This window comes from Panulirus ornatus, chromosome 64 (genome assembly GCF_036320965.1).
Source record: "Panulirus ornatus isolate Po-2019 chromosome 64, ASM3632096v1, whole genome shotgun sequence".
NCBI classification, from domain to species: domain Eukaryota; kingdom Metazoa; phylum Arthropoda; class Malacostraca; order Decapoda; family Palinuridae; genus Panulirus; species Panulirus ornatus.
The window spans coordinates 22,971,533-22,985,580 of NC_092287.1; positions in this window are offsets into that span (position 1 = coordinate 22,971,533).

A 14,048-nucleotide genomic window follows, 5' to 3' on the forward strand; every position below is an offset into this window, starting at 1 on the left:
ATCCTGCAGGGCGTCGTTCGTCAGCCCGAGGAGACGCAAGGGCCCCATCTTGAGCTGAGGGAACGCCACAGGTGAGGGCCTGGGAGGTGGGGATGGCCCTTTGGACGCGGACGGCCTGACCACCTTCACGGGCGAGGCCTGTGTGCGTGTGTGTGTGTACGCACGCCACTCCCTTGGACGTGGCGAAGACACGAGGGCCCTCGATCGCCTCCCACCAGTCAGGACATCCGTCCACCCATCACTCAGCCGAGTATTTTCACCCTGGCTGTATACAGTGACGTCAACGCCCAGGGATACTTCCTCTCTCCCGCGCCCTCCACACACTATAAAGAAAAGGTGTGTGTGTGTGTGTGTGTGTGTGTGTGTGGGAGGCGGAGGTACCTCCTCCACCTCTCGGGGGGCTCCCCGGGGGAGTCATAACTCAGGGCACAGCGCTGCCTGTGGACCTCCTTGCTCATCCATAAAGGAGGCACAGTACAAATTCTGAATACGTGAGGGGCCGCTAAAAACTGCCGGCAATGGTGATATTGGTGCTGGGGGGAGGCGCGGGGGGGGGGGGCGCTCCTGCTGGGGGGAGAGAGAGAGAGAGAGAGAGAGAGAGAGTAGAAGATAGACAAAAGATGGGGGAAAAAATAAAACACCACGTCATTCTCTCTTCCTTACTTGTCTACTGTCTACACTCCACAACCATCTACACAACATCTGATGCCTTATCTACTGTTTACACTTCACAACAATTTACACAACATCGGATGGCTCACCCAGGCTCGAAGGGAGTTGGAGGGACGAGGGTGATTGAAAGGGAGATAAAACAGACGAAAAAAAAAAAAAGTGGAGAGTTAGAGATGAATTGGATGAGAAACGAGAAACGAAAAGAGAGAGAGAGAGAGAGAGAGAGAGAGAGAGAGACTGAGTTTTCCTCACACTGTGAGCAAAGTTTTAAATATTCCACAAGCTGTATCTGTTCTGCCAACTGAGCCTTGCCTCACATAACACGTATACACCGTCCACACAACTATTCACAAGCCAGTATTCCATCATTCAACCACACGTTTCTATGCTAACATTGTGCAAACCTCTTTCATTCATCCCTCAAGTGACATACCTTCAGTCATCATTACTATCTACCATTTCGTATCTGTCTTACATTCTAATCACTGGTTCTTAATTGGATATCATTCATCGCGGATGATAATCATGTTTATTTCGTACCCGTTCGCCGTTTCCTGCCTGAAGGAGGTGGCGCTAGGGACGGTCGAGTACCTGCCTCATCTGCTGACATGCGGTCTCTACCTGTCATGCGTAAAGTACGGAAACCAGGCCGCCCCACCCCCAAACTAGGTCCCCCCTCTATCCACAGTTACATCCCACACACCACTCCGTGGGTGGGGCCCCCTGACCACATCACACACCCTGCTTCAACCCCATGGAAAGCACAACACCCTCCCCCCCCCCCCCCTCCTACACCACATCGCTCCAAACTATTCTTATCCCGTGCATACCACACACCCTCCTGAATACTCAGACCCCCCCCGATACCTCAAAGCCTCTCCCGGTAAACACTCCGGGCTGTATTTAGTACAGCTTTCCACCCCGCATTTTTCCACGAGACACATCTGTCAACTCGATCATACGCTGTCCTCAGCGACCGGAAAAACCACAAAAACCTCCCTTTTTTCCAAGTATTTGACACATTTTTTTTTTTTAACACCAGACACCCAGTCCGCACATCCCCCATCGCGGTTACGGTGCATCATACACACGACAGACAGAGAATGGATGCGAGCGAATCAGGCCAATACTTCGTCTGTTCATTGTGCTACCTCGCTAACGCTGCGGGGCGAGGTGGCGCCGGGAATGGATGAAGGCAACCAAGTATGAATATGCACAAGTGTTTATATGTATATGTCTGTATATGTGTATGTACGTATATGCGTATAAGTTGATATGTAAATGTATGTATATGTTTATGTGTGTGCGTTTATGTTTATATATGTGTATATGAGTGGATGGGTCGCTCTCGTCTGTTTCCTGGCGATACCTCGCTGACGCGGGAGACGACGATCAAGTATAACAAGATATATATATATATATATATATATATATATATATATATATATATATATATATATTTTTTTTTTTTTTTTTTTATACTTTGTCGCTGTCTCCCGCGTTTGCGAGGTAGCGCGAGGAAACAGACGAAAGAAATGGCCCAACCCCCATACACACGTACATACACACGTCCACACACGCAAATATACATACCTACACAGCTTTCCATGGTTTACCCCAGACGCTTCACATGCCTTGATTCAATCCACTGACAGCACGTCAACCCCTGTATACCACATCGCTCCAATTCACTCTATTCCTTGCCCTCCTTTCACCCTCCTGCATGTTCAGGCCCCGATCACACAAAATCTTTTTCACTCCATCTTTCCACCTCCAATTTGGTCTCCCTCTTCTCCTCGTTCCCTCCACCTCCGACACATATATCCTCTTGGTCAATCTTTCCTCACTCATTCTCTCCATGTGCCCAAACCATTTCAAAACACCCTCTTCTGCTCTCTCAACCACGCTCTTTTTATTTCCACACATCTCTCTTACCCTTACGTTACTTACTCGATCAAACCACCTCACACCACACATTGTCCTCAAACATCTCATTTCCAGCACATCCATCCTCCTGCGCACAACTCTATCCATAGCCCACGCCTCGCAACCATACAACATTGTTGGAACCACTATTCCTTCAAACATACCCATTTTTGCTTTCCGAGATAATGTTCTCGACTTCCACACATTTTTCAAGGCTCCCAAAATTTTCGCCCCCTCCCCCACCCTATGATCCACTTCCGCTTCCATGGTTCCATCCGCTGACAGATCCACTCCCAGATATCTAAAACACTTCACTTCCTCCAGTTTTTCTCCATTCAAACTCACCTCCCAATTGACTTGACCCTCAACCCTACTGTACCTAATAACCTTGCTCTTATTCACATTTACTCTTAACTTTCTTCTTCCACACACTTTACCAAACTCAGTCACCAGCTTCTGCAGTTTCTCACATGAATCAGCCACCAGCGCTGTATCATCAGCGAACAACAACTGACTCACTTCCCAAGCTCTCTCATCCCCAACAGACTTCATACTTGCCCCTCTTTCCAGGACTCTTGCATTTACCTCCCTAACAACCCCATCCATAAACAAATTAAACAACCATGGAGACATCACACACCCCTGCCGCAAACCTACATTCACTGAGAACCAATCACTTTCCTCTCTTCCTACACGTACACATGCCTTACATCCTCGATAAAAACTTTTCACTGCTTCTAACAACTTTCCTCCCACACCATATATTCTTAATACCTTCCACAGAGCATCTCTATCAACTCTATCATATGCCTTCTCCAGATCCATAAATGCTACATACAAATCCATTTGCTTTTCTAAGTATTTCTCACATACATTCTTCAAAGCAAACACCTGATCCACACATCCTCTACCACTTCTGAAACCGCACTGCTCTTCCCCAATCTGATGCTCTGTACATGCCTTCACCCTCTCAATCAATACCCTCCCATATAGTTTACCAGGAATACTCAACAAACTTATACCTCTGTAATTTGAGCACTCACTCTTATCCCCTTTGCCTTTGTACAATGGCACTATGCACGCATTCCGCCAATCCTCAGGCACCTCACCATGAGTCATACATACATTAAATAACCTTACCAACCATATATAAGAATGGGGAAGGAGGCAAGAACGTCTCATACAAAGAAGACACGAATGTTTCACAATGCGAGAAATTCCATCCTTCTGGGATCATTGTGAGAGGTGAGAGGTGAGAGCTGGGGAGAGAGAGAGAGAGAGAGAGGAGCAACCATGAAGGACGAAGGGAGAGAGGAGGGATGATGTGGTGGTGAGAGTTGCGAGTGTACAGGAATTGTTTGAAAGCTTTTCCATTACCAGGCATAAAGGAACGAGTCCGTCCACACGTGTACATAGAAATTCAAGCAACTTCTCTTCTCTGGGGGGGGGGAGGCCTGTTTGTGTGTGGGGGGGGGTCCATTCTGGGGGTCAGAGGTCAGGCAAACAAGGGTGGATGGGTCCATCTTGGGGGGGAGGGGTCAAAGGTCACATGAACTATTTCTCATTAAACACGTCAAGACATAATTCCTATGTGGCATGTGTGTGTGTGTGTGTGTGTGTGTGTGTGTGTGTGTGTGTGTGTGTGTGTGTGTGTGTGTGTGTGTGCGAGCGTACGTGCGTTGTCGTGTATATATTTACACCTGCATAAATTTGCATAAGCAAATCTAAAATATATGTTAATTATCGCCAATAATTCGCGACACAAAATATCGTAATGAAAATCACAAGTTATGTGATTCACGCGGACCATGGCCTCACGAAAAGGCATAGTGCGAAACAAGACCCAGGTTTACGTTAGGTTTACAAAGGCCGTTCAATTCTTAATTTACAGAAAATCTAATCAAGCGCGCGTTTACAGAGCTCATCAAAACACGAGAGGAGACCAGGACCCTTACATGGCTGTAACGATGGCATAAAAACTCTCTCTCTCTCTCTCTCTCTCACACACACACACACACACACAATTGTTTTCCTCTCTCTCTCTCTCTCTCTCTCTCTCTCTCTCTCTCTCTCTCTCTCTCTCTCTCTCTCTCTCTCTCTCTCTCTCTCTCTCTCTCTCCACTGCACGTTCTCCAGCAGTCCATGATGGCTGGATGTCAACATGAACTTTTTTTCCCTGAGTGTTTGACCGCCGGCTCTCTCTCTCTCTCCCTCCTCCACCCCTGGCTGCTGGGGGTCGGCCGCGTATGCTCGTATATGCTCACGTATGTTTGGGTATACTCTCGCGGGGACCAGATATAACAGCCTACTGTCGTCTGTTCTGTACTGATGAAGAAATAACTGGTCTGTTCGCTGTATGATCGACCCAAGTGGTTCCTTAAAGACCCACGTGGTCTGTATAAGGCCACGTGGTTCCTACAGACCCACCTGACTCCTACAGACCCACGTGGTCTGTATAAGGCCACGTTATTCCTACAGACCCACCTGATTCATACAGACCCACGTGGTTCCTACAGACCCACCTGATTCATACAGATCCATGTAGCTCATACGGACCCATGTGGTTCATACAGAACCAAGTGGTTCATACAGACCCACGTGGTTCATACAGACCCACCTGATTCATACGGACCCGTGGTTCATACGGACCCACCTGATTTATACAGACCCAAGTGGTTCCTACAGACCCACGTGGTTCACACAGACCCACATGGTTCATACAGACCCACGTGATGGCTGGGGAGGAGCGTCAGATGGACGGTTCCAGCTCAGTGATCATCATCATCATCACCATGGGCGCTCCTGTGTGTCCTCCTCCTCCAGTTCCTAGCGTGTGTGTGGCGGGGAGCGATCGACATCCGCGCGGCGTCAGGTGGCGCCCATCGACACCCACTCGACTCAATCGAGTCAGTGAGCAGTTCGTAAGGGCCTGGTGGTCGTGTGGCCGTCCGCCACCACCACCACCACAGGAGGAGGAGGAGGGACGAACCAGCGTGTGGCACACTTGACTATTCCTCTACTCTTGGCCGAGTGTCGGACCTTGGCCCTGGGTCCAACAACATACGCCCACCCACCCAACCACCCACTTCCCGCCCCCCCATTAACACTATGGTCAGATGAGAGGGACTTTGGATATAAACCTTTATGTGTAGATGCATAAAGGGTGATACGAGGAGGAGGAGGAGGAGGAAGGAAGGAGGGAGAGTGTGATGGTTAATGTGGGAAGCCAACACGCGTCTGAAGGTATATAAGAATATAAAGGATCGAGTCCTGATAACGTCTCTCTCTCTCTCTCTCTCTCTCTCTCTCTCTCTCTCTCTCTCTCTCTCTCTCTCTCTCTCTCTCTCTCAGACCACAGACTACCAGGCTCACTGCCCACGGAACGCCTGGCTCTCACACACTACTCACACAGGTCTTAAGAGGACATCTACTTAGGGCACGACGGTACGACCCTTGAGCACGACGGTACGACTCTTGAGCACGACGGTACGACCCCTTGAGCACGCTGGTGCGACCCTTGAGCACGACGGTACGACCCTTGAGCACGACGGTACGACCCTTGAGCACGCTGGTGCGACCTTTGAGCATGACGGCACGATCCTTGAGCACGACGGTGCGACTCTTGAGCACGACGGTGCGACCCTTGAGCACGACGGAACGACCCTTGAGCACGACGGAACGACCCTTGAACACGACGGTGCGACCCTTGAACACGACGGTACGACCCTTGAGCACGACGGAACGACCCTTGAGCACGACGGTACGACCCTTGAGTACGACGGTGCGACCCCTTGAGCACGACGGAACGACCCTTGAGCACGACGGTGCGACCCTTGAGCACGACGGTGCGACCCTTGAGCACGACGGAACGACCCTTGAGCACGACGGTGCGACCCTTGAGCACGACGGAACGACACCATATCGAAAGGATGAGAAGGTCGTGCGAGATACTGTGGCCAGAAACTGGATGGAGTGAAAAAGATTTTGAGCGATCGGGGCCTGAACATACAGGAGGGTGAAAGGCGTGCAAGGAAGACGACTGCTGAAGACAAGGATATCAGTTTGATAATAAAGTACAACAATCCAGAAACAAGTTCGCTCGTCACGAACACCAATATGGTAGGTCGCTCTGGCAGTCGGAATCGTACCGGTGTGGTCTACGAGAACCGATGCAATATTGGGGGACTGTCAGCCCCCCTCACACTATCCACTACATTGGACATGCAACCTGCACCCTGAGCCGCCGCCTCTCGCTCCACTTACAAGAAGGTGGAATCAAACAACATCACAAACAAAAGAATGGGAATAGGCAAACGAAGGAGATTATAGTGAATAATAGCAAAAATCATTACTGGTTGCAGTGGTTGGGGGAGACGACAGATATTAGAAGCCATTAGAGAGAAAGCACCTGTCATTTTAACACCCAGACAAACGTGACCACCGCCATACAGCTCTTTGGATGGCCCGCCAACAGGACGTAGACCTAATGCCGTTTTAAAACAGGTGGAACACGTCACTGACCCGCCAAAAGCTACCGAATTCGCCATGTCTGGATGAGAGGAACCAAGTCGCTGACCAACCTGGTCCTGGGTTACGAAGAGCAAAGAGAATCAGACGAGTCTGACCTGACCTCAACGCCAAATCCGGACAGTCACAGTCACACTTGGACCAACTTAGTGTATTTAGCGATGGACTTTCTATATTCCTACCTCGTTTCATATTGTTCTTCTGTGTTTCCTCAACTGTATGTAAGATTTCAATATTTCTGTTTCCATATTTTTGTATTTTGATTGTAACTCACACAACCCGTCATGATATAGTGAATATGTTTCGTTTCTAGTGTATTCTCCTCACTTTTATGTTTTGTGCTGTGGGGTTTTTTTTAATGCTTTGTTTGCGTTTTACATTTTTCCACAGCATATCAAACTTCTGTGAAGCAGTTTTATTTCTCTATCTTTTTTTTTTTTTTTAGATTCCTGATGATGCCTCTGTGAAGGCGGAAGTCTAACTGAAATAAAATGGATAACTTTGGACGACTGGTGTATGAGCACCACCTAATGGTAGAATAATACTGAGGAAATTAGATAACATAAGAAGATTAATAACTCGAAATATGCTGTCGTATTCAATCCTACACACATAGGATTGTATATCAACTGACTTATATTTCTCTCTTGTGTCTCCCCTGATGATGTGATTATTACACGAAAGTGCACTTGGGAACTTATCGTGTTTCATTTTCCCCGTGGACTCATAGGAGTATAATATATATATATATATATATATATATATATATATATATATATATATATATATATATATATATATATATATATATGAGTTCGTGGGAGGGAGCTCTTGGTTATTCACTCCCTGTAAAGCTTTTTTATGAGGGGAGAGGGAAAATCCTGAATAAGAGGCGTGTGGTGATGGCGTGGCCAGGGAAAGGAGACTGGGTGATGCTGATGGTTATGGCCAACCCCCCCACCCCCCAAAGGATACAGCAGGATCTGGAAAGCCACCTCAAATTAGTCTGTAGGATCCGAGCCGGTGCCTCCGGAGGGCCAGGTGGCTTGGGGGAGGGACGGAGGGACGGCTGGGTCATGTTGTGAGAGGGATGAGGGAGGGAGGGAGGGAAAGAGAGTGCCAGAGGACCAGAGAGAACACCAGAGGGCATGGTGAGAGTGCCAGAGGGGGTGAGGCCTGGGTACTTACAATAATATTAGCATCATTAAGGAGGGGGGATCCACGAGAGACGTGATGGAGGAGGCGAGGAATTTCTCCAGGCATATTAAAGGATACTGTGAGATTTTTACGATCCTCTCCGCCTGCAGGAGGGAAATGAGGGAGAGACGAATACTCCTCACAATCTCTCATATTCTCTCTCTCTCTCTCTCTCTCTCTCTCTCTCTCTCTCTCTCTCTCTCTCTCTCTCTCTCTCTCTCTATCTATCTATCTATCTATCTGGGAAATGAAGGAGAGATGACTACTACTCACAATCCCTCATATTCTCTCTCTCTCTCTCTCTCTCTCTCTCTCTCTCTCTCTCTCTCTCTCTCTCTCTCTCTCTCTCTCTCTCTCTCTCTATCTATCTATCTATCTATCTATCTATCTCTATCTATCTGGTACCCAGATTGAGTAAGATGAAGACTGGTGGTTTACCGTGTGGAATGGCACACTTGTGGGCCCCAGGCGACTCATAGGTTAGAGGGAAAACAATGCTGAAATGCGAGTGATTATCCTGAGTTATGTATACAAAAACCTTATGTATACAGGGAGGTATGTATACATAGATATCCATACGTAGATGTGTATATATATAAACTGCAGTAGTTCATAGTGGTACGGGGGATCTAGTAATTGCTGATAACCACGAGAAAAATGAAAACACGATAAGTTCCCAAGTGCACTTTCGTGGAGTGATCACATCGTCAGGGAAGAGATACAAGAGTTCTTCTTATCTCCCCTGATGATGTGATCATTACATGAAAGTGCACTTGGGAACTTATTGTTGTTCAATTTCCTCATGGTTATCAGCAAATGTGTATATATATATATATATATATATATATATATATATATATTTTTTTTTTTTTTTTTTTTTTTTTTTTTTTTTATACTTTGTCGCTGTCTCCCGCGTTTGCGAGGTATATATATATATATATATATATATATATATATATATATATATATATATATATATATATATATATATATATATATATATATACATATATATATATATATATATATATATATATATATATATATATATATATATATATATATATATATATATTATCCCTGGGGATAGGGGTTTAAGAATACTTCCCACGTATTCCCTGCGTGTCGTAGAAGGCGACTAAAAGGGGAGGGAGCGGGGGGCTGGAATTCCTCCCCTCTCGTTTTTTTTTTTAAATTTTCCAAAAGAAGGGGGGGGCCAGGGGGGGGCCAGGTGAGGATATTCCAAAAAAGGCCCAGTCCTCTGTTCTTAGCGCTACCTCGCTAATGCGGGAAATGGCGAATAGTTAAAAAAAAAAAAAAATATATATATATATATATATATATATATATATATATATATATATATATATATATATATATGTTATTCTCTACGTTGGTCTAATTCACTTTAGAGATAAATCTCCCATCCTTTATCCAGGTGGGCATGTCTACCTGGAGTGGGTGTTGGCCTTGGTGGTAATACCTCTGACAGGTGATTTACAACGAGGTGTGTATGTGTGTGTGTGTGTGTGTGTGTGTGTGTGTGTGTGTGTGTGTGTGTGTGTGTGTGTGTGTGTGTGTGTGTGTGTGTCCGAAACTATTTACGCAGGGAAAGGAGAATGGGCAGTATCTCTCTCCCTCACTACTATTCTCTCTGAGAGATGGGCCTCGTCGTAAGGGAGGCTTGGCACACACACACACACACACACACACACACACACACACACACACACACACACACACGTACACACACGCACACATGTACGTTGTTCAGGCGTGATCGTTTCCTGCAGTTTCGTGTAGGATCGTGTCGACATCCTTAGGTAAACAAGCTTGTGTCGTCTCCCTGTGACAGGGAGATGGGAGATAATGATCTCCCTCCCTCCCTCACTCACTCCCTCCCCCCCTTTGGAGCGCAGGGAGCTCGTCTATCACCTCTCCTCTACCTTCTACAGGATAGGGGAGAGAGGGAGAGGGAGGAAGACTCCCTCAGAACCACCTCTGGCGTGAGAGACGCTAGCGAGGCCAAGACATCTGCTGAGGCAAGAGTGAGCATCCATCTCCTTCCTCCTTCTCCCTCTCTCCCTCACACACACACACACACACACACTCCTTCACTCCCTCACACACACACACACACATACACACACACACACACACGCACACACACTCTCCCTCACTCCCTCACATACACACACACACACACACACACACACACACACCTCCCTCTCCCTCTCCCTCTCACACACCTCCCTCTCCCCCAAGGCGTGTGTAGATCTTCCCCACCCCCCGCCTCCCCCTTCCCCTACTCCGACGTGTGACGTAAAAATATCCGACAATGACCCGGTTATGACGTCCGGGTGGAGCGGGTGCTATACCCCGGATCCCCCCCAGCGCTGCCGGCCCCCAACCATCACGTTATGTGCCGGCCCATCCCTTCCCTTCCCTCCCTTCCTTTCCCTCCCTCTTTCAGGGGGCGTCTTGCGACGGTCGTAAGAGGGGCACACCTGCGACGCACGGCCTGCGGGGATCGCCGACGGCAGGATGTAATATACTTCACAACGAGTCCTATCGTGCGTCTGGCGAGCGTCATATAACACAACCAATGATCATGTAACATAACATATAACACAACCTATAACAAGAGAACATATATAGATCACATGACGCATGGAATCACATAACATATATTAAATTCTAAGCTTTAGATGTTAATAAATACTAATGATAATCACTCATTAACAGCTAATCACTTAACAACCTCATTACTGCACTAATTAACGCCAATCGACACTTATGGAACAAGGAAGAAAATACCTTTGGAGTTTAAGTGAAAAAAAAAGAGAGAAAAGCGAGTGATAGATAAAGAACAATATAACGATAGATAATTCTCCAAAACAAATGCTCGTGAGAACATAAAATTTAGGTTACAACCGAGATGCTACTGAAGGTATTGGACACGAGAGCTGCTCAGCAAGGAAAAATACTCTCAATATATATATATATATATATATATATATATAGAGAGAGAGAGAGAGAGAGAGAGAGAGGGGGGGGGGGGGAGGCCATGACACACACAAAGACAGTACCAAAGAGACGACGGTAGGTGACGAGATGAGTGAAGGTGAACCCGAACTATCTACGGACAGATAAACCAAAAGAAAAATAAAAAGATACTCAAAGATAGATAAACAAGAGGAGGGGCGGAAGCCCCTAAAATGGCGGGTAGAACAAGGCTGGCTGGTACTATTTTGTAGCTACAGGAAGAGATTACAGCCATAAGGTTCCTGGAACATACGCGAGGCCAGGCCTTAAATGGGGTCATAACGACGAAGCCAGGGTCTGGAAGCCGGGTCTGGAAACCGAGCCTGGAAAGCCAGGTGAAAAAGGAAAGAGAGCCAAACAGTTCACTGGAATCACCAACACTACAACTCTGCAGTATACATATGAATGTATACGTATACATATGAATGGAGACGTATACATATGCAAGGCCTTCGACCTTTAACTTGATCGTGAAAGGTGTCGTCATTCCTGGATTACATTGTCTTATTCCATGGTTTGTAGACTTCCTCAGTGAATGTGGTCATACTGTACGCTACCCAGGGGGCCATCTCCACCTTCCAGTCCCTCACCTGTGGCCTCCAACAGACTGGACGCTGCCCAGGGGGCCATCTCCACCTTCCAGTCCCTCATCTGTGGCCTCCAACAGACTGTACGCTGCCCAGGGGGCCATCTCCACCTTCCAGTCCCTCACCTCTGGCCTGCCACAGACTGTACGCTGCCCAGGGGGGCATCTCCACCTTCCAGTCCCTCACCTGTGGTCTCCCACAGGCTGTACGCTGCCCCGGGGGCCATCTCCACCTTCTAGTCCCTCACCTGTGGCCTCCCACAGGCTGTGCGCTGCCCAGGGGGCCATCTCCACCTTCCAGTCCCTCACCTGTGGCCTCCCACAGGCTGTACGCTGCCCAGGGGGCCATCTCCACCTTCCAGTCCCTCACCTGTGGCCTCCCACAGACTGTACGCTGCCCAGGGGGGCCATCTCCACCTTCCAGTCCCTCACCTGTGGCCTCCCACAGGCCACTAGGATGGGAACCTTGTGTTTCCTCGTCTTTGTAAATTATGTTCTGATGGGTACATCTGCTCGGTGGGCGTACATTATGGATCCTACCATTGGTGCCAGCGTTCACAACATCTCTCCTGACTACATCGTCCTCTGGAACACTCCTCGGCACACTTCCAGAACTGGACCACCGCCAACCACCTCACCTTCAACCAAACCAAGACTACAGTCATGCACGTCCGTCTTGCCTCCAACCTTGGCCCAACCCCCTACTGTCTCACTAGGCCCCAGTCCCCTCCAGGTTGTCCAGTCCACCAAGCTTCTCGGTGTCACTCTGGACGATAAACTAAGCTGGAAGGACCACGTCAGCATCATCATCATCATCATCATCCAATCCTCCAGCTATCATCGTCTCTACATTCTCCGTAGACTCAAGACACTTTGGACTCCCCGTACCTGAACTCAAGAACATCTACACAACTTTCATTCTCCCCAAACTCCCTTATGTCTCCACCCCGCCGCCATCACCTGGTCCCTTCTCCCTCCCCACCACACAACAGGGGCGACTGGCAAAGACCATGCCAGACCATCCTGGGCCCCTCTTACACCAGCTACCAAGAGGCGCTCAACACCACCACACTGTGGCTCCTCCACACTCTACCCAACCATCATCACCTGCACGTCAGTCCCACAGTTCGAAGGGAAGAAGCTGCTGCTGCTTCACCATGCCCCGCCACCGTCACATCCTGACACCGGAGATCCCTCGTCCCCAAGTTGCAGTTCAGCACCATAACCACACAGAGCCCATCAGAGTTCGCACAGATCGTTACATGAACAGCCCCGTCCCAAATCACCGAGACCATTATTAATAACCAGTAAACTGCCGACCCAGCGTTTGTTGGCAAAGACAACAGAATCATGACGACTAAATCCATGAAACAGAAAATCCTTGAAAACCAGAATCATGACGGAAACATCTTCCCTACAATGACCATTTATCTTTTAAGTTCAATAATGTACGTTCAACTGATATCAAGTTTATTAAGACTCCTTTGGGTTGCGTTGCAAGGAAAGATTACGGTGTGATTTTTTTTTCTTTTTTTTCTGATCTTTTTAAAACACAGAACTGTATGATCACAACAACAACAACTTGTTGTATGCACAAGAGAAAACATACATCGCATCAACGGGGGGTAAACAAAATCATGATACGAGACTTTAACTTATGAAGTATTTTCTAAATCGTTGAATCTCCCCAGAGAGAGAGAGAGAGAGAGAGAGAGGGAGAGTGAGAGAGAGAGAGAGAGAGAGAGAGAGAGAGAGAGAGAGAGAGAGAGAGAGAGAGAGAGAGAGAGAGAGAGAAGGTGATTTAATGTTATTCAAATCCTCCCATTGTAAAATATAGGGTTTTAAACCCCACAGGAAAGAGGATTGGCCCAGGCTATGGGTGAGCTAAGTAGAGGAGAGAGTTATGATTCCATAAACGCGTCACTATAGGGATTCTGAATGCATGGGGGACCCCCCTAAATGGGGTCCAGGCCCATCCAGGTGAAGGAAATAGCCGTGGAGAAAATGGGAAGAAGGCGAGGTGGGTAGACAGGGGAGACTTTGATGAGAGGAGACTCAAGGAGATGAGGAGGAGGAGGAGGAGGAGGAGAGGGGA